The sequence below is a fragment of the Primulina huaijiensis genome, chromosome 18 (genome assembly GCF_012295235.1).
Source record: "Primulina huaijiensis isolate GDHJ02 chromosome 18, ASM1229523v2, whole genome shotgun sequence".
NCBI lineage: Eukaryota > Viridiplantae > Streptophyta > Magnoliopsida > Lamiales > Gesneriaceae > Primulina > Primulina huaijiensis.
Window position 1 is genome coordinate 15,768,384 of NC_133323.1, and position 23,855 is coordinate 15,792,238.

Below are 23,855 nucleotides of genomic sequence, written 5' to 3' on the forward strand. Positions count from 1 at the left end.
AATTCGCTATCTTAATCAATCATTCTCTCAATCCAAGCCTAAGGACCATGAACCAACACCTCGAGACTCATCCTAGGATGCTATTACATTGATTCAAACCCGTAAAAACACCCCAAACATCTCCAAGCATTGACAAGCAACTTCAATACAACAATAACCCGTAATCCGACATCGTTTCGCTTCCTACGGCTTCTATTATATCCCAAGCCAAATCTCGACCCAAACAAACCACCAAATAACATCTAAACTCATCCCATAACATATATAAATGCAGTAGCACAAGCCCGGCGGTGCCCAACGAAGCCTGCAACTCAAAAACTTCAAAACATGATGAACATCATTTTCATAAGATCGCATGTTTGAGCAGTCACACAAAAACAACCATAACTCACTCGTTGCTATTCTTAAAATTACGAATTTTATATCAAATCGAAGGTATCAAAGAGTACTACGTTTTATATGTTGAAAGTGTTTCCAGAAACTCGACCAAACAATCGCAGTTTTTAAAATGACAGCAAAAACGTGATTTGTGATCCAAAAACCCTTCCAAACTTGACCCAAACATCATTGCTCAAACTTTCACACATCACACATGTATTTTTACGCATAAATAACAACACAACGCATAATATGACAAGATCGATGCATAAACGAAAGAATATACGTGCCTTTTTGATATTAAAACTCACGATACGGCGATACCGAAGCGGAGATGATGCGAGAGACGATCCCGGACGACTTGGCTCGATTTTCTTTGAAGAAATCACAACAAAACCTTGCTGGAAATTCAGAGGAAGGGGGAGGCTGCTGTTCTTTTCTAAGAACCCTGGACTTTTCTTTAAAAATTGGAATGAGGGAAGAAGGGAATTGTGTGTGTGTGTAACCGAGAAAGTGTGTGTGTGTTAGTGGGTGTGTGCGTGAGTTAGTGTAGGAAATTAGGGGAAAATTTGTGCTAAATTGGTAATTAACAACCAATTAAAAATACTAACCCACAAGTAACTTAATAAAATCCCTTGAATTAAAATGAAATGCACACTTGCTAACCTTTAAATATTCTTAAGATTCTATAGTCACTTAAATATATAATTTAGGCTTTTAAAATACTAAAACTAGATAATTTATTTAAAACGCCCCATTCTCAACTTAAAATAAAATACCATAATAAAAATTGCCACAGTCGTCGTCGGTCTCTACTCCTCGATCCCGCATCGAATAATCGCCTGTAACGTGAAACTCGAAAAACATTTAACTTGCATCACATAAGCATAAATAATTTAAATACTGCATTTAAATAAATTATGCATGGCTAAAACTCATTTTAAATTTAAATAAATGATTTAATAATTAAATAAATGCATGGAATTTACGTGTACTGACTTTGGGCACTACAGTTCCTCCCCCACTTATATAAATTTCGTCCTCGAAATTAAATCTTACCGAACAACTCTGGATAGCGAAGCCTCATGTCTGCTTCAGTCTCCCAAGTGGCCTCTTCCACTGATTGGTTCAGCCACCGGACTTTGACTAGTTTCGTCACCTTGTTCCGAAGTCTACACTCCTGTCTGTCTAGGATTTGGATAGGTCTCTCTTCGTAGGACAGGTCTGGAGCCAACTGCTACGGCTCATATCTCAGAACATGCGAAGGATTCGCTAGGTACTTCCTCAGCATTGAGACGTGGAACACATTGTGTACCCCGGCCAGATTCGGCGGAAGGGCAACACGATAGGCTAGTGTCCCAACTCTGTCAAGAATTTCGAAAGGTCCAATAAATCTCGGACTCAGCTTGCCTCTCTTCCCAAATCTCATAACACCCTTCATAGGTGCTATCTTTATAAAAACGTGATCACCCAAGGCAAACTCGAGATCCCTACTTCTCTTGTCAGCATAACTCTTTTGGCGACTCTGGGCGGTCTTCATCCTATCTCGGATCTTGACCACCACATCTGCAGTCTGCTGAACTATTTCTGGCCCAAGCTCTGCTCTCTCTCCTACATGATCCCACGACCTCCGCGATCTACACTTCCTTCCGTACAATGCCTCGTAGGGCGCCATACCTATAGATGCTTGAAAACTGTTGTTGTATGTAAACTCCAGTAGAGGTAGCTTCGATTCCCAAGTCCCTTGGAAATCGATCATACATGCTCGCAATAGATCCTCCAAAATCTGAATCACTCGCTCCGACTGGCCATCTGTCTGCGGGTGGAAAGCTGTACTGAATTGCAGCTTCGTCCCCATGGCTGCATGTAGGCTCTTCCAGAATGAGGATGTGAACTTCGGATCTCTGTCAGACACTATGGTAACTGGGATTCCGTGCAACCGAACGATCTCCTTGATAAAGCTCCGCGTACTGCGTCATGGAGAAAGTCGTCTTCACTGGCAAGAAGTGCGCTGATTTAGTGAGTCGGTCCACGATAACCCAAATGGCATTGGATCCTCTGACTGACCTTGGCAACCCAATAACAAAATCCATAGTAATATTCTCCCATTTCCACTCTGGGATAGGGAGTGGCTTAAGCATCCCTACTGGCCTCTGGTGTTCCGCCTTCACCTGTTGACAAGTGAGGCATTCAGACACAAATCTGCGGATGTCTCTCTTCATCCCTGGCCACCAATACAAGATCTGCAGGTCTTTGTACATCTTGGTACCTCCTGGATGGATTGAATACGGAGATGCATGTGCCTCTGATAAGATATCTTCTCTGATCGAATCTACCTTAGGCACCCACATTCTTCCCCTGTATCTCACGATACCGTCTGACATTGAGTAGAGCACACTGCCCTTGGTTTCATCCTTCAGTCTCCATTTCTGCAACTGCTCGTCTGAAGACAGTCCTTGACGGATACGGTCTAGTAAATCAGACTTGACTGTCAGATTAGACAGCCTCGGAGCTCTGCCCTTAGGATAGACCTCTAGACCAAATTTCTGAATCTCTGACTGAAGAGGTCTCTGCACTGGCAATTGTGCTATGGCTGCGATTTTTCTGCTCAGGGCGTCTGCGACGACATTAGCCTTTCCCGGATGGTAGCTAATTTTGCAGTCGTACTCTTTTACCAGTTCCAACCATCTCCACTGTCTCATATTCAGCTCCTTCTATGTGAAGAAATACTTGAGACTCTTGTGATCATTGAATATCTGGCATTTCTCGCCATACAAGTAGTGTCTCCAAATCTTCAACGCAAAGACTACTGCGGCTAATTCAAGATCGTGAGTCGGGTAGTTCTTCTCGTGCACTTTCAACTGCCTGGAAGCATAAGCTATAACCCGACCATGCTGCATCAATACTGCGCCTAAACCGAGCTTAGATGCATCGGTGTATAACACAAAGTCTCCTTGCCCTGATGGCATGGCCAACACCGGCGCTGAAATAAGAGTTTGCTTCAATGTATCAAAGCTCTTCTGACATTCATCACTCCACACGAATTTTGCATTCTTCTTAGTCAGTGAAGTGAGTGGCACTGCTATCGAAGAAAATCCCTGAATAAATTTTCTGTAGTAGCCTGCTAGGCCTAGGAAAATGCGGATCTCTGAAGCATTCTTCGGCTCGACCCATTCCTTAACGGCTGCTACCTTAGCTGGATCTACCTCAATACCACTGCTAGACACTATATGCCCCAAAACGCTACCTTCTCTAACCAAAACTCACACTTACAGAACTTCGCAAATAACTTGCGACTCTGCAAGGTCTGTAAAATCGTCCCCAAATGTTGACTGTGCTCCTCATGGCTCTTCGAGTAAATAAGGATATCGTCAATAAACACTATGACGAATTGATCAAGATAAGGCTGGAATACTCGGTTCATGAGGTCCATGAAAATTGCTGGAGCATTCGTCAATCCAAATGGCATTACCAAGAACTCGTAATGCCCATACCGGGTTCTGAAGGCTGTTTTGTGAACATATGCATCTTTAACCTTCAGCTGATGATACCCTGATCGAAGATCTATCTTAGAGAACACTGAAACTCCCTGTAACTGATCGAACAAGTCCTCGATCCTTGGTAATGGGTATTTGTTCTTGATTGTTACCTTGTTCAGCTCTCGGTAATCGATACACAGTCTCATGCTCCCATCCTTCTTCTTTACAGAAAGCACTGGCGCGCCCCATGGAGAGAAACTAGGGCGAATAGACTCCTTGCCAAGAAGCTCCTGTATTTGCTGTTTAAGTTCTAGCATCTCAGCTGGAGCTAATCGGTACGGTGCCTTGGAGATTGGCACTGTGCCTGGCATAAGATCAATGGAAAACTCCACCTCCCTATCTGGTGGAAGACCTGTGACGTCGTCAGGAAAGACGCCTGGGAAGTCTCTGACTACCGGCACATCTGATATGGATGGAGTGGGCGCATCAGGTGCCGAAACAATGCTGGCCAAGAAAGCATGACACCCCTTAGAAATAAGTCTCCGTGCCTGCATGCAGGAGATCATACGAGGAAAGCTTCTCCGTCGGTCTGGTTCAAAAAGAAACTGCTTCATTCCCATCAGTCTGACCAACACTGATCTCTTCTGAAAGTCAATCAGGACTCAATTCTTTGTCAGCCAGTCCATTCCCAAGATAATGTCGAATTCTGGCACCGGCAGTACTATCAAGTCAGCATACACCAGGTGGCCCTGCAGTTCTAGATCAATATCTCTGACCACGCTGGTAGCTAATAGTTCTTCCCCTGATGGGACTGTCACTGAATAGTTCACGTCAAGGCCGATAGACTTGACGTCCAAATGATTGGCGAATGTGTCCGAGATGAAGGAGTGAGTGGCTCCCGAATCTATCAGGGCCTTCGTGGTTAATCTCTTAATGAAGATATTTCCTGAGACACGTTAGCATGACACGAAACTTACAACCCAAAAGTTCTAATATAAACTTTATGCAACAAAAGATACCAAAAATGCCAACTAGCAACTTAATAATCCCAAAACAAAACGAGCATGCAAGGTAAAAAAAAATCTAATACTGTACTGAATTAAATAAATTACCCGTCAACAGTGTAGTGTCTGGGTTCGTCTCCTGAGCATGCATGGCGAACACCCTGCCCTGGGTTGGCTGCTTCCATTGTGGGCACTCCTTCAACATGTGGTCACTGGCTCCACATTTAAAGCATTTCCCTGATCCCACAGACACTGCCCCGGATGTTGGCGATTGCACTTCTGACACACTGGGAAATTACCGGGCCTCTGCGGTGCTTTCTGCTGTGGAACAGGCCCCTTGCCTTGCGGTGGCCCCTGATAGGGCTTCTTCCCTGGTTGCCCTTGGTAAGGTTTCTTGAGCGGAGGTCTCTGCTGCTGCGGTGCCTGATAGGGCCTCTTGCCCTGCCTATCATTCTCAATATCCCGCTGATCATGTTCTGCCGCCAAAGCTCTAGACACGGCAACTGCATATGTAGTAGGACCAGCTACTCAGACATCTCGACGCAAGATCAGCCGCAACCCATCCATGAAATGTTTCAACTTTTCTCGGGCATCATTAGCTATTAGGGGCACGAAGTAACACCCCCTTTCGAACTTCCTCACAAACTCTGCAACGCTGTTGTCCCCCTGTCGCAGCGCCATGAACTCCCTAGTCAATCGGGAGCGTACTTCCTCAGTGAAGTACTTGGAGTAGAAAACCTCCTTAAAACCATCCCAAGTCAGTGTTCGCAAATTCACTGACACTGATGCACTCTCCCACCAACGTCTGGCATCCCCTGCTAAAAGGAATATGGCACACCTAATTCGGTCTGCATCTGCCAGCTCCATGAAATCAAAGATTACTTCGATGGACTTAATCCATCCCTCAGCTATCATAGGGTCAGTAGTCCCCGAGAACTCCTTAGGATCCATTCTCCTAAACCTTTCGTACACAGCCTCTGGTCGGGGCCTCGCCTCTACATTAACCGCAGTCTGGGTCCCCGCAAACTGCGCGAAAAACTGTGGCATATCTGCAAGCATCTGCGCCTGCATATCTGGAGGTGGACGAGGAGGAGTGACCCTCTCCTCATCTCGGGCCTCTCGGTTCTCCTCTCTAGCTTCGCGGTTAATCACACGTCTGGGAGGCATGCTGTTCCAACAATTTACCCACCACGTAAACTCAATATGCATGAACATGATACTAATAGCATAAGATGCACGTACTTTGAATTAAAAACATGGGCATGCTGAAATCATGATTCAATGCTTACTACATACATAATGCAAAACTTTAAAACTTACAGACTCGAGGTGTGACTTCGTGAGCTTCTTGCGACTGGCAGTAGGCGTAACCCTTTACAAGAACACCGCTCTGATACCAACTATAACGTACCGTACTTTTCTACTATTTAAAATTTGCGGAAAAATTTAAAATTTTCTTAAATAACTTGTGAACCTTCAAAATACGCTTAAATAAACTGTACGTCTCAACCGTGGACAAGAAATCTAAAAAATAATGTTTGACCAAATATTTGTTTGAATGCTTCATGACCAGTAGCGTGAAATCAGAGTATTTGACATTTCATAAAACTTAAAATCTTGGGCGGTCCTCGGGTCTAGCATTCAACTCAGTCCAAGCCAGCTCCTAGGTCCCCACTTCCAGCCTCCTCAACATACTCATCACCTGCATCGATCAAGTCTAGTGAGTTTAAAGACTCAACACGTATAAACTGGAAATAACGAATAATACGTAATAAAACCACATGCAACTTTAAAATAAGGAGTACATACATGAAACTTGAACTTGCATAACAAAACTTGAACATACGTATATACATACATAGACGTGCCATCAACATAAAACTTTTCTTAAAACATGCTTGCATACTTGAACATACTTGAATGTACATAACTCCATCATTTTGCGTAGAGGCATGTTTCAAAGCAAGTGACCCATACATAATAAATGCCTGATCAGACAAACCACAGTACTGGGCTGACAGGGACGTATCCACTGCCACATACATGAGATCCCCGTTCATGCTTTAACGGATGGATTGGTCACCGTTCATGCTTTAACACTTTCCAATCCAGATCTAAACCCGTTCATGCTTTAACGGGGTGGAGAGGTCCTCGGCCACGTTCACCGACTTCCAAACCCATTCATAATTTGGACACAAGACATTTAGCATACCTCAAAAAAAACTTGAAATATTTCCTTTTTGCACGTCAACATACTTACTTGGCGTGAGGGATTCGTTGGATCTTGCTTGGTGCCACTGCTGCATACTAATATGAGTTCAAACACTTATCTTTCATAGCGTAGACGTAGGTACTTGTGATCACCACCGAAGTAAATAAGTAGCTTATGACATTCTAAAACACTCGTGACTTGACCTCGTTTAATCATCATACTAAACCATGAAATAGAACCCCAAAACTAAACCTATATTTTATATTCATAACCACAAAACACTTCCTATACTTTATATTCATAATTTAAAATTATAAAAAAAAAAATATATATATATATATATATATTTTTTTTTAAAGAGAGGTACACGGACCGCGTGTAGTGGTCCGGGTAGGCTCTGGAAATTCGTATTTTTGAAGGAAAAAGGACACGGACTCCGTGTCGAGGTCCGTGAAGGGGTCCGGGTAGCCTCTGGACTTGGACATTCACGAAAATTCGCTATCTTATTCATTCATTCTCTCAATCCAAGCCTAAGGACCATGAACCAACACCTCGAGACTCATCCTAGGATGCTATTACATTGATTCAAACCCGTAAAAACACCCCAAACATCTCCAAGCATTGGCAAGCAACTTCAATACAACAATAACCCGTAATCCGACATCGTTTCGCTTCCTACGGCTTCTATTATATCCCAAGCCAAATCTCGACCCAAACAAACCACCAAATAACATCTAAACTCATCCCATAACATATATAAGTGCAGTAGCACAAGCCCGGCGGTGCCCAACAAAGCCTGCAACTCAAAAAGCTTAAAACATGATGAACATCATTTTCATAAGATCGCATGTTTGAGCAGTCACACAAAAACAACCATAACTCACTCGTTGCTATTCTAAAAATTACGAATTTTATATCAAGTCGAAGGTATCAAAGAGTACTACGTTTTATATGTTGAAAGTTTTTCTAAAAACTCGATCAAACAATCGCAGTTTTTAAAATGACAGCAAAAACATGATTTGTGATCCAAAAACCCTTCCAAACTTGACCCAAACATCATTACTCAAACTTTCACACATCACACATGTATTTTTACGCATAAATAACAACACAACGCATAATATGACAAGTTCGATGCATAAACGAAAGAATATACGTGCCTTTTTGATATTAAAACTCACGATACGGCGATACCGAAGCGGAGATGATGCGAGCTGAGACGATCCCGGACGACTTGGCTCGATTTTCTTTGAAGAAAGCACAACAAAACCTTGCTGGAAATTCAGAGGAAGGGGGAGGCTGCTGTTCTTTTCTAAGAACCCTAGACTTTTCTTTAAAAATTGAAATGAGGGAAGAAGGGAATTGTGTGTGTGCGTAACCGAGAAAGTGTGTGTGTGTTAGTGGGTGTGTGCGTGAGTTAGTGTAGGAAATTAGGGGAAAATTTGTGCTAAATTGGTAATTAACAACCAATTAAAAATAATAACCCACAAGTAACTTAATAAAATCCCTTAAATTAAAATGAAATGCACACTACTAACCTTTAAATATTCTCAAGATTCTATAGTCACTTAAATATATAATTTAGGCTTTTAAAATACTAAAACTAGATAACTTATTTAAAACGCCCCATTCTCAACTTAAAATAAAATACCATAATAAAAATTGCCACAGTCGTCGTCGGTCTCTACTCCTCGATCCCGCATCGAATAATCGCCTGTAACGTGAAACTCGAAAAACATTTTAACGTGCATCACATAAGCATAAATAATTTAAATACTGCATTTAAATAAATTATGCATGGCTAAAACCCATTTTAAATTTAAATAAATGATTTAATAATTAAATAAATGCATGGAATTTACGTGTACTGACTTTGGGCACTACAGACCCTCACCCATTCTCGACCAAATCTTGACTCCAGCACCTTGCCGCCTCATATCACAGCTTGTACAGCCCTTAAACGCCTAGGTCTAGCAGTCCCCCTTGCATCAAAAACCATTAAAACATGAGTGAAAAAATGTAGGCATGTTTCATGTCAAAACTATGAAAAAAAATGCTACCAGAAAGTAGATCAAAGAATTTCTCATGCATAAACACACATATCAGCGTATAATGATGTGAATGATGAGAAAAAAGAGATAACGGGCGTGCCTTTGCGATTAAACGCTCTAAACCTTAGCATAGAACGTGCACCAGAGAGACGGTGAGAGATTTTTTTGCAAAACCTAGGGAGCACTCGAAGGTGGCTGCTGAAAGAATTCGACAAATGTTGCTGCTGAATGGGAGAAGGGGCGGCCGAATTGTGGATTAAATAATTAGGTTTAGGGTTTGATAGTGTGGGCTTAATAACATAATTAGTGTTAATGGGCCATAAAAAAACTTAAGGGATTAAAAAAGATTTTGAGTCCATTAAGCAAAAAAATAAATTCATCAAACCCAACAATACTCTTGAAATTTTTTTTGTTCAGGTACGATTTTAAAAATACTGTCCGAACCCTCAAAAAGTGCCCCAACTTGCTAAAATTTGAATACAGGTTTAAAATATGACCTAAAGAGTAAAAATACTCCACCTAGGCCCATTTTCAAAATTCTCACTTATTTACGCCATATATTAAATAATTAAAAATAATTATTTAAGAAAAACATTTTTCCTTAATTATCTCCGGTTTCCGTTTTTCGTGCGAGCTCAAAAACTACTTAAATCCCTTATGCATAAAAATTTAATAAACCATGAAATTAAACACATGTCCATGCAATAATCATGCATTTAAAGATTTAAAATAATTAAACACATATTTTAGCAAAACCCTCGATTGCATGCAGTCAGGTTATGTAGCTCGAAATTCTTAGACCTTACACTGATACCAACTATGATGAACCGTGTCTTAAAATACTAGTAATTTAATTTTTGCGAAAAAATTTAATATTTTCTTATCTAATAATTTATTAAAAGTATAACCCTTAAAATAAAATAAAGGTCACTACTCATACTAAAAGAAAATTAATATTAAAACTCTGTCATTTAAAATAAATCACCAACATCAAATTAATCCCAAAATCCATAAAATACTAATTTAATTTAAAAATAGTCTAACAAAAATCATAAATTTAATTTACCTATCAACAATACTAATAAATAAAAGTCAAAGTAAATAGTTTAAAAACGTGCGTAATAATATAACTTAAACTACAAGGTCCTCGGGTTTGCACTGCTACTGGGCCGGGCCTGTTCACTAGTCACCGCCTCCCGTCTCCTCAACAATACCATCTGCATCGATCATGTTTAGTGAGCCCAATAACTCAGCATGCTTAAACCATAAACAACGAATAATTCATAATAAAAATCCATGTAATTTAAACTTAGCTCGTACATAAAATATTATAATCATAAATATGTATAACGCGACTTTCCTACGTAAACCATTTCATAAAAATCATATTTTCATACTTTTCATGCGTAATCATAAACGTAAATAATTTTGCGTAGATGTCTGTTCAATGCAAGTGGCGCATAAACATAAATCGTTTGATCAAACTAGGGCCGATAAGGATTACCACAGCCCTTGGACTGGATGTCCGCTCCCTAACATAACTTAATCCTCCTAAGACAAATTGCATACATCAAAAGTAATTATTTTGAACGCGATACATATTAACCAACATCGTGGATTTCGTTTTAACTAACCAAACATAGCTCCAAGATGCACTCGGACACGTACGATTTCCGAATTAAATAAAATAGGTTACGTCGTACCGAACGACTCGGGACTCGAACCATCCTTAGCCAACATCCTAATTTACTGTCCAAGCCCCAAAAAAGCCCCGAACCATGAACAAGATCCAAAACAAATGTGAGCAACAACAGCCCTTGAAGAAACAGCCCCTTGAAATACGCTTCTTATGACTCCATGCCTAAACCAATGCGAACCGGACCCGAACCCGAACCCGAACCCAGCCCTAGACTCGAACTTTAGACACAGTGTAAGCCCTTGTTTGAGACATTTCCAGCCCAGACCCACAGCACAGGCCCTAAACAAGCCACAGCCTGCATCACCTTCACGTGAGCTTAAATCGCGCATAGCTGCACGTTTCTTGTTCCAGCCACCTAGCTGCCACTCCAGGCCATGAACCATCCTAACAAGACTCACCCTAGGACCCTATGACATGTCGTAGAGAATAGCCACGAGCCCCTTGCCAGCCCATCCACTTAGCCGCACCACCGAACCACCTACACCCAACAAACATGCATAGAGCTACTTCTTCACTCCTATACCCCTCACGTGTGGCCAGCCTTGAACCGGACCAAGCCAGCCCCTTACTTGCGCCGTAGGACTAAGCCCTGAACCTAGCGAGCAGCCCCAGCCCGACCCAGGAAGTCGAGCTGAAGTACACCACAAATATTGGAAGAAACGTGAACCAGCATGCACCAAAGTCCACAATCTTTTTAAAACCGATTTTTATTCATATGCAGCCATATAAAATAGTTCCTCATGCACTTTTATAATCAAATATCAATATATAACATGATCGATGCGTTCAAAAAGGTTTTAGACATGTCTTTGCGTTTAAACGCACGAATTGTTGACAAACGAACGCGTGGGAAAACGGAGGCCGAACAGAAACGGTTTGCCACGTTATATGGCTCAAAAAATGGCTAAGTTTATCAAATATGATGGTGGGAGTGTTCGTCTAGGCTGTTGGTTGAAGGAATAAAAAATTTCCAGGCCTTTTCTTTGCCAAGAAAGTGGCCGAGAGTTGTATTGTTGTGTGTGTGCGTATGTTAGATGTGTGTGTTGTCTGTTATTTTATGTGTTTCACGTGAATTGTGAGGTAGAGTTAGGGTAGGAGCCTTTTATAGATTTTAATAACTGTTTCAGTTTGATTAAAACACTACTTAAATTTACTAATTAACCTTACAATTTAAATTACGAATTTAGCCTTCAAATTTTAAATTAAGAGTCGTACAATTTTTAAATACTACCCTTAATTAAATACTACATATTTTAATTAATTAAGTCATTAAAAAATTATTAAAATATTTTATTTCGAGCGGACATATTTAAATTCCTAAATTTTCTAATTTTTCTAATTGAAATGCTTAACATTTCTATTTCAATCCATAAATTAAATTTAGCCCTAAAAATGATCAAATTTTAAGTCCTTTAAAATACTATTTTTTTGACTTAAAATAAAAATATAACTTTAAGTTTTTTATATTTTAATCATCTCCGGTCTCCTTTCCCTCTTCGTTATTGATCATTCGTCTAAAAAACCAAAACTCAAGAAAACATCTGAATTATAATATAATGCATAATAAAATAAATATATTTTTTAAAATAAATTAACACATAACATGCATTACTTAAATTATTAAATAAAAAATAAATTAATCCGATCATGCATGAGGTTCAAGTGTTCTAGTTTTTGGGCACTACAGAAAGAGTTCAAAGAAGCATTCCATGAAGACATGTTGAACAACAAAGCATTCGAGTGAAAAATGACCCCGAAAGATAGCCAAGACAAGCCCCATCGCACAGAACTGTGAGAACCCGAATTTAATTATTCAATATTTGGCAAGAATTTGAAATAATTATTTTGAAGTACTAAATTAAAATAATTAAGCCAAATAATTATACTTGTATGTTATAAATATGTATTAGAAAATATCAGAATTATAGACGATATTAAAATACATATCGGAATTTTTTTTAAGCACACAAGAGTTGTAATATTTGGATCGGGTCACATTCTAGCATTTGGGCAAAATCATTAAATTCATGTATATAGATTTGTGTATAGAAAGAAGCCCATTTTCCCCAAGCCCAATCCATTTCCTCATTAATTCTTCTCGTTTCTTCTACAAGCATCCATCTCCTTCTCTTTCTTGATCATCTCCTCAAGTTGCCGAGCTGTTGCTTCATTATTTTCTTTTCCAGCTTCTTGCTTGTCATTTTTCTTGGTTCTTTAAAGTGTGAAGAGGTTGATTCTAGCTCCATTTCAGTTCAAGGGAAGCTTTTGAAGGTAATCTCTAAACCTAGGTTTGCAAATTTGTTCTAGGAAGAAGAAGTTGGTTTCTGTTTTCGAGTTGCAGGTTTTGGCTTTTGATTTTTTGGTTTTTTTTGTGTGACTTGCACTAAGAATCTTGACTTGTAATTCAAATACAACATATAGATCTATGTGTTACCTTTCTATCCACTGACAAAATGGAATTCCAATTAAAAACGAATTTGATATGATTTTTCTACCAAAATGTGTCAAAATGGAATTCTGTGTTGGAGCTGTGCAGATTAGCTACTGTAATTCGAGTTTATGACATTTATGCGCTTGGATTCTGGACTTATGATTCAAATAAGAGTTGTAGAGCTACGTGTTGTCTTCGTATTGAAATAAGATTTGTTAGATACCACTAAGAATTGAGGTAGTTATGCTCATTTTGACGAAACTGCTCAGTTACAGTCTTCTGTCCACGAGGTGCGCTGGTAGTAGAGATTTCTTGATAATTCAAGGATTTATCTATTAAGATTCTGGAAATGGTTTCTTCTAGGAAAACTTAGATATTTGAGTTTTTTTCATCTCCAATTGGCGGATATCGATTTGAGTCAATGATGAGTTAGATATGAATTTTATTCTCATAAGTGTCAAATCTGAATCTGTCACAGAACTCATTTCCCATGGCTTCTGGTTTTGGGCGTTTTTAGGTGTCGAGATGATTGAATTCTTTTCTGATTTCTTCTGATGAAATATGGGATATTGAGTTAGAATTCCAGCCGAGTATGATAAGCCTGTTTTGGTTAAGTTTTGGTTGAGTTATGACCTTAAAACCAAATTTAGGTACAAGCTGGAATTTATAAATTGTTTTTGTCTAAGAGTTGAATATTTATTTGACGGAAATAAATTATATGCCACAGGTTTTAGTAGCCAGGAAGCACCGAGGAGTTCATAAGTTATTGTGGTAATTTAATTTGAAGGTTAAGGTACTGATTGATCGATTCCTTACAGCGTCTATAACGACGTGTAATTAAGCGTACCTAAGTTCGGTTTTAAGGTCATAACTCAACCAAAACTTGGATGAGTTATTTAGACATCAGAGCCAAGGGCGTTTAAGCGTCACACCTATGATGACTAGCGGAAAGGTTGAGCAGTTCTGCAGACTGACACCCCTGACGCAAATGTGCAGGGCCGAGGGCGTATTGACACGTCACACCCCTGGCACATGTGGCCACAGTTGTTGCTATCGTTCTTTGGATCCAGTTTGATACCTGAGATTATTGGTACCCTACATGCATTGCATTGCATTGATTTTATTACATATCATTTATTTATGCTGTAATTTATTTTATCTTCGTACTGGGGTTTGACCCCTGTCCCTCGGGGCTGCTGTGGTTTGTTTTGTGATCCCATAGCAAGTTATACAGGTTGTTTTGATGTAGCTGGCGCGAGCGTCTGCCAATGGAGCCCAGTGAGTAGGTTTGAGTTGTGAGTCCCCAGATATTTATACTACATATATTGAGTCATTTACCGAGGAGATGCATCCTGTATTTGTATGGTTGTATTATTGAGTATTGGATCTTATTTGGTGTGATCGAGACTGGCTGGCTCTGCTTGCAGTTGGTATTCTGGTTTTTTTATTGGACTCTATTTTCGAGTATAAATGTTTTCTTGTGTTGTTTTGAAATTTTTTGTATGTCCTATTTACAGAGAGGTCATGCCGAAATTTCTGTAGGCCCAAAATGGAAAATTTTTACTCGTTTTCGTTGTTTACGCTAATTTTTTGTATGTTTTCTCTTAAATTGAAAATCTTTTTGCTTTGTTCATTAAAGAATAAAACTTATCAAAGATTCAATCTTTATAACGTTTGTAGAATGTTTTTACGTGGATTGTCAAATACGAGTTCTTTGAATATTTACTCGAATTTCGATTGTTTCATATTGTAATTATTTTTTACTATGTTTTATTTTTCCATAATTTAGGGGCGAATATCGCAACTAATTACTTGTTTCAAAATATCGGGACACACGACGATTTTTTATTTCATTGAATCAATGGCTTGATTTTCGTTTTAGATCGCTTTTGCTTTTCTTGTGTGAAGAAATACATCAGTAGGCCTACCACTCAAATCCCATTTATTTTATAGCATTAATTAGATATAAGCATTATAGTCTCACCCAAGAGGAGGTGGAAGTTTAAATAGTTGAGGTGCCAACACTGGCCATAACTAAGCACATAAGGTTGTTGTACATCAAAACCCATGTGAATGGAAAGCCAGTGTCTAGGGTGTTAATTGAAAATGGCTAAAATATAAATATTTTGCTGGTGAGGATGTTTAGAAACTTAGGCAAAAGTGAAGAAAACTTAATCCTCATAGAAGTTTGTGTCTGCATTTACAAGAAAAACCATACTGACAATCGGAGTTTTCCCAGTTGATGTCATAGTAAGGAGTATGTCCTCTTTGTGTGCCTCTTCTGGGGTATACTCTTATGCAAATTTTCAAAAATTGTTGGACAGCGATTGGATTCATGCAAACTAGTGTATCTCATTTTCGATGCATCAACTATTGCTATTTTGGAAAGGAGACGATGTTGAAATAATGTAAGCAGACACACAACTGTTCTAAGCTAGTGCCAATGCAGTATAGGCCAGGTCCTACAATGGAGATTTGGGCCTATCAAAGTCCATAACAAGGGTAGGAAAGGGAGTCCAGTACATACAGAAACCTAACCCAAGTTAGGTACTAGAAAAGATCCTCATTGGAAGATGGTCTTCATGAGGTACAAGAAGAAGAATATGAAGAAGATAAACATCAAGTTGATGAGTTGTTAATGGAGTCATCTCAAATGAAAGATGGTCTTCATGAGGTACAAGATGTCACGCCCCGAGATCGAGGTGTCGGTGACATCCGGAATTGTTAATCAAATAACAATAAGCCTAGTAGCAAATAACCAAATACCAGTCTATCACATAAATTTTCCCTTGTCTTTACAAATGAAGAAAAATACAGAGGTTGCGGAAGCGAAAAGTACAAACATTACTAAGAAAGACAAGGAAACACTGATGATTTAAACAACCAGAACTTTACTTCCTTCCTTGTAATTCTTTACCATCCCCAGAACTACTCCTGCTCCTTTTCTTCTACCTGTTCTTTATTCTCGTCTGGAGAAGGACGTAAGTGGGGTGAGCGTTTTGGGAAACACTCAGTAAGTGGGGCCGATCGAATACTAGAAAACATTTTATACATAATACTTTTAAAACCTTCTTCTTTTATGTAGTATAGTATATCAGAGTTGAATGAACAGAAGTCAAACATTGAAACAAACAGAGCTTCAGAGTTGGATGCATAGAAATAGGAAATAGAACAATTCAGAACTTCGAATCCAAACATTTCAGAACATAACTTATCAGAGCTTATCAGACAAACATATTATAATGATCATGGGCTATCCTTGATCTTGGGCTCCCTCTGGGCCTTCTCCTGTAAATGGGCTCCCTCTGGGCCTTCTCCCATAGACAGGCTCACTCTGGGGCCTTTTCCCTCACAGGCCTTCCCGATGCATCATTATCATATATTTAAACTTATAACTTATCATTCAAAAATGGATTGGTTCAAATAAAGGGACACAAATATAGAACGAAATGGAGTGCATGAACAAACAACGGACGAAATGAAACGATTTTTGAAGCATCTTATGAAACATCTGCTATTCGTTTTCTTAAAAAATACTAGAAAATTTTTTATTTTTTTTTCAAACCTCACTAAATCGGCCGAGATGCATAATCACATGAATAAAATATTTTGGAACCATTTTAAAAGTAAAACAACCAACTATTTTACCAAACCTAAAATATTATTTGAAAAGTATAGCCCATACTATAACCTCTCAAAACCACGAATAAATAAATCGTCTTAAAAATATCTTTAACATCACATAAAATCATAAATCATAACTAGTGTGAAAAACTAGCGTCAGTCCTCGGGTTATGTGCACCTTCAGTCCAGCAGAGTCAATTATCAAGACCTCCAATAACATTATTATCATAATCACCTGCATCAATCACACCTAGTGAGTCTAAAGACTCAACACACCATAATCTTGATAACAAGTACTACATATACAGATCACATACAACAATGAAAATACTTGTACTTAAAATATCGTCTTCATGAAAATGCATAAACTTTAATCAATAACATTTTCGTAAACATTTTCATGATGCATATAACTTTAAATAAAAACAATTTCATAATATTATGCATAAACGTTTTCATACACATTTTCATGTAAACATAAACATATTCATATTCGTATCCATATTCTGAAAATAGGATCGGATACGGTGCCCGGATGCGCAACGGAAGTTTCAAAATTATTTTCATAGCATGAAAGCTGAGCTCCTCTACTAGTAGTGTGTACCAAATACAATAAAACACAAAATGATATTCATAGGGTGTTTAAAGATTTTTAACTATCAATCTCAAAAGATTGATGATGGATCCAACTAAGTTGTAAACAACTTAGCTCTTGAATGGTTCACCCTCTACAAGCTTTCCTTGCTCTTGGACTCTTTCTTTGAAATTAGGTCCACCACCAACTAGGAAGATCCCCTCTAATTTTGCACTAAAAAAATTAGAGGATTTTTCTTTTGAGGAAAGTATGCAATCTTCAACAATTGAAGAAGCAAAATGTAAGAGAAAAGGGGTGAATATTTCGGCCATGGTGAAGTGGAGAGAAGGGGATGATGACTTTTCTTGGTCCTTGAAAAAGTTAAAGTGAGCATGTGCATGACATGCCTTGGATTTTGAAAAAGTAGCCTCCAACCCTTCACCTCTCATGCATGCAATTCTATTTGGGCTTGTAACAATTACAAAACCCATAGAATTTTGTTTAAATATCTCAAACATATTTTAGACAAATTAAACCTTACTTGACATTACTCAAGCCCACTAGTTGAATAATTATTTCTAATTGAGCTCTACAAGTCCCAATGTTATTTAATTATTTCAACACTTAAATTAATTTAATTATTTGGACTCTACTAGTTCCATTAGCGTTTAATTAATTCAACAGTTGAATTAATTTAATTTAATCCATAATAATGTTTATGAAAATCACAATTTTCAAACACATTATTTATTTGAGTCATCTTTTAATTTTGGAAAACTTCCATAACTTAAAAGTTACATTCCCCATAATTCTCTTATAGAAGTCATACTTCTATTTTTCTTCACGCTTATAAAATCATTTATAAGCCGTTCAACACATTGATTATTTTACTTCTCAACGGGATCTAGCAAGTTAGCACTTGTTTGACCCTCAATGGTTCATTGATACAATTAGCAGTGGGTTCACATCTCCATGTGATTCGAGAATAAACATGTCCTTATATGAGCATACCTCAATTTCTCCATTCTTACTTATGAACTCCTTGATAATAAGAACGTAACAACTCAAGTCTGATAGTACCCAACCAATCATGTTAAACGCCTAGCAGAATCGTTTACATGATTCCCTAGGTATCAAATGATATTTCCTGCAAGAACCATTCTATTATGATTAGCGTACAGTACGGTCCTTTCATCTCAAATATCCCGACCGATTCGACAACTAATTGTATATCAATAGTTTTCAAAGAATCGATACTATGTGTCATGTCGTAGTTGCATCGATGGTGTAATATATGAAATCCCTTTCATAATTACCACGAACACTCTGATCAGAGATTTCAAACTACATACACATAAGATATCCATAACCGAAGATAAGCGTGAATCCCCGGCTACAATGCATTGACACCTATATGTTTCGACAAAACACCCAACCTTGCCACCTGATGACCCCATAAGAGTCGGTAAACAAGTCAAAGTGCAATCCTAGCATATAGAGTGTCAATGTTGTCCCGGGTCATAAGGATTAATGGTGTACAACCATAAACTAGGATTTTTCAACTCGATAAGTATGAACCACTTGAAAAGTCTTTTATGGAGGGTTGTTCAGTGCACTCTACCAGAAGCACCTATCTGCATGTTCGAACATCACAATTTCCCCTACCAATGAAACATGGTACTCACATTGCAGATACTAGTCTCAATCTCGAGCGGCATAAATCCTTTTTCGCGGCAGCTGAATCGACTAGGAACTGTTTAGAACATACAATATTCCAAATATGAGTTTCATGATACTCATCATATGAGCATCTCATATTATTTCTACTATTTGTATATTCAAGAACTTTATCTATGCAACTAGCATGGGTATACTGATAAAGATGCGTCAAAGCAATAATTTTAAAAATTATTAAAACAAAGATTGTTTATATATAGAGTTTAAAAATGAACCATCGGCCAACACTTGGCTCGACGGGCATCTACTCTAACATTCTCCCACTTGCACTAGAGCCAACTACCCATATGCTTCAAACCATCGATTAGCGATGCTTCTCGAATAATGGTCCAGGTAAAGGCTTAGTTAGTGGATCAGCAACATTATCTGTGGAGCCGACTTTGTCAATCGACACTTCTCCTCTTTTCACAATCTCTCGGAGAATGTAGTACTTTCTCAATACATGTTTGGATTTCTGATGAGACTTTGGCTCCTTTGCTTGAGCTATGGCTCCCGTGTTGTCATAAAACACCGGGACATGAGCAACTCCATTAGGAATGACGCCCAACTCTTGGATGAAATTCCTTAACCAAACAGCCTCCTCTGCTGCAGCTGATGCAGCAATGTATTCGGCCTCAGTGGTGGAATCCGCAGTACTGTCTTGCTTGGAACTCTTCCAAGAGGCAGCACCTCCATTGAGCATGAATACGAACCCAAAGGTTGACTTCGAGTCATCGATATCGCTTTGGAAGCTGGAGTCGGTATAACCTTCCAATTTTAGTTCTCCACCCCCATAGACCAAGAACAACTTATTGGTCCTTCTCAAATACTTGAGGATGTCTTTCACAGCTTTGCAGTGTGGAAGACCAGGGTTCGATTGATATCTACTCACTACACTTAGTGCAAACGCCACGTCAGGACGTGTAGATATCATCCCATATGTGATGCTACCAATTGCAGATGCATAAGGAATGCTTGTCATTGCCGCTATCTCTGCATCAGTCTTTGGAGACATAGACTTGGATAGGGACACGCCATGATACATTGGTAGATGTCCTCTCTTGGACTCATCCATCGAGAACCGCTTCACGATGGTATCAATGTATGTGGATTGGGTGAGACCAATCAATCTTCTTGATCTATCTCTATAGATTTGTACCTTCAATACAATAGATGCTTTACCCAAGTCCTGTATCGAGAACTTACTCGCTAACCATATTTTAGTTGATTGCAACATCCCTACATCATTCTCAATGAGTAGTACGTCATAAACATAAAGTACCAGGAATGTCACAGCACTCCCACTGACCTTCTTATACACACAGGGTTCCTCAGGATTCTTAGTAAAACCAAACTCTTTGATTGTACTATCGAATATGAGGTTTCAACTCCTGATGCCTACTTTAGATCATAAATAGCTCTCTGAAGTTTGCATACCATATGCTCACTTATAGATGTAAACCCTTCAGGTTGAGACATGTAAATATCTTCCTTAATATCCCCATTAAGAAAGGCTGTCTTGACATCCATCTGCCATATCTCATAGTCATACCATGCAGCTATGGCTAGCAATATCCTTATAGACTTGAACATTGTAACTGGAGAAAAGGTTTCTTCAATGTCAACTCCTTGACTTTGAGTATATCCTTTTGCTACCAATCGCGTCTTGAAGGTCAATACCTTCCCATCTACCCCAAGTTTCCTCTTGTAAATCCATTTATACCCTCTGGGAACAGCTCCCTCAGGCGGATTCACAAGATTCCACACTTGGTTCGAATGAATGGAATTCATCTCCGATTCCATAGCTTCAAGCCATTTGGATGAATTAGCATCAAATAACGCTTTCTTGAAGGTTCTTGGATCACATCCATCGTTAGGCTCATCATGACCCTCTTCAAGAAGTAGACCATACCTCATAGGTGGTCTCGAGACTCTCTCGGATCTTCTAGGAGTTTGTATCTCCTCTCTTGGCTCTTCGGGTGTGGGTTCTTCAATTGTGGGTGATTCTCGAACCTCTTCGAGTTCTATCTTCTCCCCTTTTCTATCTAATAGAATTTCTTTTTCCAAAAAGGTTGCATTCCTAGAAACAAACACCTTTGTTTCTTGGGGATTATAGAAATAATATCCAACTGAATTCCTTGGATATCTCACAAAGTAACATAAAATGGATCGACTATCCAATTTATCTCCCACTGCCTGCTTCACATAAGCAGGGCATCCCCATATTCTAATATAAGGATATTTGGGAGGCTTTCCCATCCATATCTCATATGGCGTCTTATCAACTGCCTTTGAATGGACATTGTTCAACAACAGTGCCGCTGTCTCAAGCGCATATCCCTAAAAGGATGGCGGCAACGCCGTGAACCCCATCATAGACCGAGCCATGTCCATCAAAGTCCGGTTACGATGCTTCGAAACACCATTCAACTGCGTCCCAATTGTTTCTCTGCTTCATTTCTAAATTCTTTGAACCTTTCAAAAGCTTCAGATTTTTATTTCATCAAATACACATACCCATACCTCGAAAAGTCATCGGTAAAGGTGAAGAAGTAGGAATGTCATTGCTTAGTGGTGATACTAAGTGGACCGCACACATCGGTATGGATCAAATCCAACAATACTTTGGCTCGCTCCACATGGCCCTTAAAGGGAATTTTGGTCATCTTTTCTTTTAGACAGGATTCACAAGTTGGGAGAGAATTAATATCAGACATATCAAAATGCCCACTCCCACTAGCTTTTTCATCCTTCTTAGGGAAATATGTCCTAATCCAGCATGCCATAATTGTACCGAATTAAGAGTATCTTGTTTTCGCTTGTTTGTTGTTGTTATTGCTTGAACATTGTTTAGTGGAATATCTTTCAATTTTAAGTTGTAGAGATCGTTTTCAAGTTCAGCCGTACCAATCAAACATTTATTCTTGTAAATGTTGCAAACACTTTTGCTAAAAAAACAAGAATATCCATATTTGTCAAGCATAGAAATGGAAACAAAGTTTTTAAACAAATCAGGTACAAACAAAACATCTCTTAAAATTAACTTAAAATCATTCTTCAAAAGTAAGTAAACATCTCCAATAGCCTTGCCAGCAACTCTTGCCCCATTGCCCTTCCTCAAGAATGTCTCACCTTCCCTTAGTCTCCTACTTCTTCCCATCACCTGCAAATCATTACAGAGATGTGAGCCACAGCCGGTATCCAATACCCAAGAAGTAGAGTTAATTGAAATGTTTACTTCAATATAGAACATACCGTTTCAAAAACCCTTCTCGGCAAGATATTCTCTGCAGTTACGCCTCCAATGTACATGCTTCTTGCAGAGATGACATATGTCAACAGTCTTGTCAGCTTTAACTGGTATAGCTGCCACAACGGGACTCAGAGCTTGCCTCTCCAAGGGCACATTCTTCTTGGGACGTTTAAAAGAATGCTTCTTTCCCTTCTCATGTGGACCAGTCTTCGCATCAGATGAAGAACCCACATAAAGAACCGGCTTCTCTTTCTTGATTGTGGACTCAAAGGTAACAAGCATATTCACCAACTACTCAAGGGTCGGATCTAGCTTGTTCATGTTGAAATTCACCACAAAAGGATCAAATGAGCTAGGCAGCGACAAGAGCAACACGTCAGTGGTCAACTCCGAAGGCAACATAAGATCCATGCCAAAGAACTTGTCTACGAGCCCAATCATCTTTAGGCCATGCTCATGGACCGAAGCCCCATCTCGCATGTGTAAAGTGATTAACTCCTTGATGGTAGCATGCTTAAGAGGTCAAGTATGCTCACGAAAGAGCTTCTTGAGATGCAAATGAATGTTAGCAGCGCTCTTTACATCCTCAAAACGCCTCTGCATTTCATCATTCATATAAGCCTGCATATAACACTTCGCTCACAAGTCATGGTCACATCAATCCTTGTAAGTCTACAATTCCTCAGGAGTGCAGCTAGTCGGAGCCTCAACAGGGGGCGACTCAGTCATTGTATATTCTATCTTTTCCGAATTCCAAACGATTTTGTGATTTCTTAGCCAATTGAGGTGATTAAGTCCAGTTAAAACATGTTTTTCCAGTAATGCAGATAATGGATTACGAATCAAAGACATTGTCAAATTTGTACTGAAAAGTAAAACAGATAAATATTAATGACTATTTTAAAATATTTAGTAAGATATAAAGTATGGACTTTTACTTCATAAATTTTCGCTCCCATTTTTTTGACATCTTTCACTACCTTCTAGTGAAAAAGATAAACTACTTTCCCAGTAGGTACGTAAGGTCCAATTAGCAATTTATGATCCTTAATAATATCAACCAATCATAATTCCTAAAAGGTAGTTTCCAATTACATCTCCATGCAACCCTTAACGTAAACTTTTGTCTTACGTTTGATTAGGACCCAATAATATGACGTCGTTCATCTTTACGTGTCAAGTCTTATCCATCGATGTTGAACTTTAATGGACGGTCGCCATGAGTTCTCTCAATAATATGAGCCGAAATCATGGGAGTTCCACGTAGTTAACAACACCATGTCAATGGATGTCACAATTTTTCGGTGTTCAGGGCCCCCCAATAATATGAGCTAAGCCCCTAACACGGGTAGCGTTCATCATGCACCCATTTTCGATGGAAGACATGGAAATTATAAACACCTTTATAATTCTCTTTTTCGGACTTGATATTAA